Source organism: Bos taurus, chromosome 15 (assembly GCF_002263795.3).
Source record: "Bos taurus isolate L1 Dominette 01449 registration number 42190680 breed Hereford chromosome 15, ARS-UCD2.0, whole genome shotgun sequence".
NCBI lineage: Eukaryota > Metazoa > Chordata > Mammalia > Artiodactyla > Bovidae > Bos > Bos taurus.
The window spans coordinates 22,727,791-22,734,310 of NC_037342.1; positions in this window are offsets into that span (position 1 = coordinate 22,727,791).

Sequence of the window (6,520 nt, forward strand, 5' to 3'; positions counted from 1 at the left end):
GAATGTGACTATCACTGCTGGCTTTGAGAGGAAAGTCCATTCGGTCCTATCCTGATGGGAATGGGGGTGCCTGACCATGACCCTCCTCTCAGGCCTCTGGGTTACTTGGGTGGAAGAGAGCACCAGTCTTCCCTTTTGAGCTGAGGGTCTTGGGGGGAGCCCGTGTGAAGAGTTGCCGAGTTAATTTGTAAGTCTGCACACCTGTGTCTCCAGCTGTCTCCCATTACACTTTCCTTGGCGTTGTTCCCTCATCCATCCAATCAGAAACACTCTTTAGTATGAAACCCACATTTTGCAACTTTCTAGCGGTGACTTTATTTGGAAATTAACCTCTCCCTTCACTTCTCAAGCAGGACCAGTTACAACTGGACAGGGCACACCTGCACCAGTGCTTTTCTCTATGGAGGTAGAAATGGAATATGTTTCTCGTGGATACATTTAGTGGAGTGCAGCTGGAGCTAGCAGTGTGCCAGACCACTGGCACGGACACCAAAAGTCCTGGGTTTTATTCTCCACATTAGCCTTCATCATAAAACTTCAACAGTTTGAGCAGATTTATCGGTGAACCCAAATTCCAGTTTCTACATTTATAAAGTGGAGCTAATGATACTTTGTTTACCATCTATCATGTGCTTTAAATAGAATCAAATCTCTGTAAATGTAAGCCATTCTTTGTTAATTGACATCAGAAGGACAATTCATAACATTCTGACAATATTCCAGTGACTGATAGAGATTTGTGGTGAGACAGTTTGTCCAGTGGCACAGGTAAATCAGAGGGAAAGCTGGATGAAGCATGAAATTCTGAATATTCCCCACCTGAAGGCTCTCATGTGAGCCCAGGTCTTCTCCAGGTACCTGCTTCTCCTGGCCGGACTCCTGAGTCTGCAGTTGACTCGTTCTGATCTGACCAAAGACAGAGGCTGTGTTGAGACTGAAGTAGCATGTTTGAGCCCCTGTCCATGTGACAAGTACATTCCTGTGCATCCTGGACAAGACTCCGGAGCTAACGGTGCTGACTGGGTTGTCATAGCCTAAGGCCTGGGAGCTCAGACGTGGTTGTTCTTTTTCCCATTCATGGCTTCAGTGTATCATGTGCCCCCAGGGTGTTGAGAGGAAGATGAGAAGGATTGGGGGAGGTGGGAAACTCAGGAGTTGTTGTTGTTGTGTTGTTGCTACATTGCTTCTGACTCTTTTGTGACCTCATGGACTGTAGCCTGCCAAGCTCCTCTGTCCATGACATTTCCCAGGCAAGAATACTGGAATGGGTTGCCATTTCCTTCTCCAGGGGATCTTCCTGACTCAGAGATGGAACCTGAGTCTCCTGCATCTCCTGCATTGGCAGGTGGATTCTTTACCACTGAGCCACCTGGGAAGCCAGGAAACTCAAGTTCAAGTGAGGCAAATCCAGAGGATGGTTTCTCTTTCTTGTACCTTCTCAGGACTTTGTGTATGTGTGTGTGGGGGGTGGGGTGGGGTAGGGTAGGTGAATTAGGGTTAAATTAAATGATAAAATCCAAAGGAACAAGGTCTTACTTCCTTTGGGTTTGAGCTGCTGTGACGTGAGAAGCAAAAAGATTAGGTCCCACCTTTCTGGCATGAGTTTGCAAGGGTGTTTTTGTTCCTGGATCACGAATCCTTGCAACCCTGTGGCCTGGATAATGTCATTATCCAGATGAGGATTCTGGACATGAGCTGACATTCCCAAGGTGATGCCTTCAGTAAATAGAGTCAATCTGAACCTCACTCCAGAAGTTTTCCTCTTATCAACCACTAACTACACATTGGGGAGTTTTAAAACACTGATACCCAATTCTGATGTAAGTGATCTGGGGTTGGCCCTGGGCGTTGAGATTTTTTAAAGTTCTCCAGGTGATTCAGTATCCAGCCTAGCTTGAGAACCACTGCTCTATGTTTTCCCTAGGTTAGCGACTAGGGTCCAGCCACCTTCTGAGGCAGTGGCTCTCAAACTCGAATGTACATAAGAATCACCTGTGAATATTGTTCAGTGTGGGATTCTGATTCAGGTGGTCTGGGGTTCTGTATTTCTAACAGTCTGCCAGGAGATGCTGCTGGTCCTGAAACCACTTTGAATAGCAAGGGAATCTGACCAGCATTCCTCCCACACGGTGCTGAGTGTCCTTCGACCCAGGTTCCCTCACTGTGCTCAGGCAGCCAGGCAGACTCACTGCCCACCCCACCCCTCCAACCAAGCTGGTGTGTGACTCCATCCGTTTGTGTGATGTTTCTTCAAGCTGAGGTGCTCCTTCCCTTCCTTCCACTCCTGGGGTTGCTGCTGTGGATCTTGGACTGGACTTCCTTCTTGCCGCTGCTTCTGGTTCCAGAATCTGGAGTCTCCCAGTTGCCCCCTTTTTGATGTCAGCCCAGTCCTGATGTGTGACAAAGCTAGGTGAGCCCAGGCGGTGAAGACCAGGAAGACTTGTGTTTGGGATCAGAAGGAGAGTCTCAGCTCTCCCACTTCCTGCCTTGACCTTGCGCAAGTTACTTGAGTTCTGTTAAAGGATGAAGATCATTGCCATGTAGGTTTACAGTGAGATTACATGAGATGATTTAGGTGAAGTGCCCACCCCAGAGACTGGTATGCTCCATTAACAATAATTGTATTATTAAGGAGGTTGAAAGTAAACATTTACTGACTGTCCGGGGTGTGCCATACCCTGCACTAGATGATTAGTAGACATTATCTCGTTTGAGCCCCAGAACAACCTTGCAAGGTATCACACTTATTTCCTTCTTGTACAGCTGAGGTCATTGAAATCTGAAAGGTCGTGACTCAGACAAGGATGCACAGCGAGCAAGCTCTTGGGCCGAACTTGCACCCCCGTCTGTCTGACTTTGAAGGCTTCTGCAGGTCTTTTGACAGTTGCGGCTTATTTGACAGACAGGAGGGTTCCATAGACTCTTGTTGACTTAGCCTTTTGGGGAGAGGATACCAGCACCCAGAGGCTGGGAAATAGCCTTCCTGCTCTCTAGTTGCTGTCAGAGAACAGGCAGGTGGGCAGGAACAGGGGTAAGGGTCAGAAAGTGACTTTGCTGGGCAGATACTAATAAACACAGCCTGCCTGGTCCCTGGCCCTGTGAACCAGGCAGTGTGGGTCTGGAGGAACCGTAGGTTTCTATGCCCTCCTCAAGAACAGGTGTTTGTGTGTGTGCGTGTGTGCGTGCACACACATGCCCTCTAGAGGGTTGAGAATGAGCTGACAGGAGCAGGTGTGAGTACTGTGGATGGGGAATGAATGAGACCTCCCTATGTCTGGGGTGGGATGGGGCATCCCTACAGGCTCCCACCCCAGTCTCTGTGAAGAAGAGCTCGAAGAGGCCCAAGCCCACCAGTCTCTTGTCTCCTGCCAGCCCCAGGTGCCTGCCAGCTGGGCGTCTCTGCCTTTGCCACAGGTGACAGCAGGTTGTTGATGTAAAGTGTAAACTGCATCTCTGACGTGGCAGCCTGGCAGCAGGAGTGTGCTGATGAGAGAGAGCGAGCAAGCAGCAGAGGACTCAGGAGGCTGTGGGGAGCTGCAGCTCAAATCCCAGATGGCATGACAGAGGTGATGAGTAGGGGGCTGGTCCTGTCCCTCTGCAGAGGACCCTTGCCCATCCCTGGTCTTGGAGGCACGGAGACAGAGGCCGGGGCTGCACATTCAGTGGTCCCAGAGTGAAGGCTGCTGTGCCCTCAGACCAGGCAAGCCGGGGTTGCCTGGCTGCTCGCCCAGCAACACGGCCTTGCCCTGCTCTGAAGGGGGACAGGGACCCTCGGTTTGCACTGCCCTTTAATACCTCTTAGCAAGGCCACCAAGATGGATTGTTTAGTGGAGGAGGAGACAGAGCTAAGAGAAACTCAGGTAAAGTGCCCAGGCCTCCAGGTGGCGGTGGCTACTTCTCCCAGGGAACAGAGCCTCTCCGCCTCACTTCACACCTGGTCTTCTAGCCTCAAAGCTCATGTTGTCCATCTTGATGAAAAATGTGCAGATTTTACACAATTACAGAAAAAAAAAGAAACTCAATATGGTTGCTTCATTATTTATATACTTGGTTTCATATAGTTTTGATTATACTATTATATTTTCAAGTTATCAAAACTCTCTCCTTACAGTTGCTAGATTGAGATCTTTTAATTCACTTAACATTGTATTTTTTCATTTTGAATTCATCTCAGACTTCAGAAAAAAGTTGCAAAAACTGTATGAGAAATTCCCCTCACCTAGACTCCCCCAAATGTCAACATCTTATATAACCTAGAGGACGATAATCAAAATGATTAGCATTTATACATACTAGTATCTAGTCTGTGAACTTAACTCAGATTTTGCCAGTTTTTCCATGAGGCCCATTCTCATTTCCAGGATCCCACTTTACATGTGATGGTCCTGCCTGCTTAGTGTCCTTTCATCTGAAACAGTTCTTTGGTTTTTAAATGTCTCTGATGACCTTTTCATGTTTTAAAAGTGCTGGCCAGCTATCTTTTTGCCTTTTCATCCTGTTAATGGGGTTCTTAAGGCAAGAATACTGAAGTGGTTTGTCATTCCCTTCTCCAGTAATGGCCCTAACAGAAGAAGAAGATATTTAGAAGAGGTGGCAAGAATATACAGAAGAACTATAGAAAAAAGATCTTAAAGACCCAGATAACCATGGTGGTGTGATCATTCAACTAGAGCCAGACATCCTGGAATGTGAAGTCAACTGGGCCTTAGGAAGCATCACTATGAACAAAGTTAGTCAAGGTGATGGAATTCCAGTTGAGAAATTTCCAATCCTAAAAGATGATGACGTGAAAGTGCTGCACTCAATATACCAGCAGATTTGGAAAACTCAGCAGTGGCCACAGGACTGGAAAAGGTCAGTTTTCATTCCAATCCCAAAGAAAGGCAATGCCAAAGAATGTTCAAACTACCATACAATTGTACTCATCTCACATGCTAGCCAAGTAATGCTCAAAATTCTCCAAGCTAGGCTTTAACAGTGCATGAATCAAGAACTTCCAGATGTTCAAGCTGGATTTAGAAAAAGTAAAGGAACCAGAGATCAAATTGCCAACGGCTGTTGGATCATAGAAAAAGCAAGAGTTCCAGAAAAACATCTGCTTTACTGACTATGTCAAAGTGTAGTGGATACTGTGTGGATCACAACAAACTGTGGAAAATTCTTAAAGAGATGGGAATACCAGACCACCTGACCTGCCTCCTGAGAAATGTGTATGCAGGTCAAGAAGCAACAATTAGAACCAGACATGGAACAATGGACTGGTTCCAAATTGGGAAAGGAGTATGTCAAGGCTGTATATTGTCACCCTGCTTATTTAACTTATATGCAGGGTACATCATGAGAAATGCTGGGCTGGATTAAGCACAAGCTGGAATCAAGATTGCTGGGAGAAATATCAATAACCTCAGATATGCATATGCACCACCCTTATGGCAGAAAGTGAAGAGGAATTAAAGAGTCTCTTGATGAAGGTGAAAGAGGTGAGTGAAAATGCTGGCTTAAAGCTCAACATTAAAAAAACTAAGATCATGGCACCTGGTCCCATCACTTCATGGCAAATAGATGGGGAAACAATGGAAACAGTGACAGACTTTATCTTCTTGGGCTCCAAAATCACTGCTGATGGTGACTGCAGACATGAAATTAAAAGATATTTGTTCCTTGGAAGAAAAACTGTGACAAACATAAACAGCATATTAAAAAGCAGAGACATTTCTTTTCCAACAAAGGTCCATGTAGTCAAAGCTACAGTTTTTCCAGTAGTTATGTATGGATCTGAGAGTTGGACCATCAAGAAAGCTGAGTACCTAAGAATTGATGCTTTTGAACTGTGGTGTTGGAGAAGACTCTTGAGAGTCCCTTGGACAGCAAGGAGATCAAAGCAGTCAATTCTAAAGGAGATCAGTCCTGAATATTCATTAGAAGGACTGATGCTGAAGTTGAAGCTCCAATACTTTGACCATCTGATACGAAGAACTGACTCATTGGAAAAGACTCTGATGCTGGGAAAGACTAAAGGCAGGAGGAGAAGGGGATGACAGAGAATGAGATGGTCGGATGGTATCACTGACTCGATGGACATGAGTTTGAGCAAGGTCCAGGAATTGGTGATGGACAGGGAAGCCTGCATGCTGCAGTCCATGGGGTCGCAAAGAGTTGGACACGACTGAGCTACTGAACTGGCCAGTTATCTTCTAGGGTGTTCTTAAATTTAAGTTTATGTGATGTCTCATTGTGACTTGCATCCAGGCTATTCATTTTTGGCAAGAGCACCACAGAAGTGATGTGTGTCCTTCTCAGAGCATCATATCAGGAGGCTCATGGCTTCTCTTTGTCCTGGTACCTGCCGTGTTAACTTTGAGCTCTTATTTAAAGTGGCGACTGCCAGGTGTCTCCCCTGTACACTAACTGCTTTTACATTTGTAATAAGTGTTTGGCGAGGAGACACTTTATAAATATCCTGTTCTTATGATTTACCTACTGATTTTAGGATTCAGTCATTCATTCATGTATTATTACT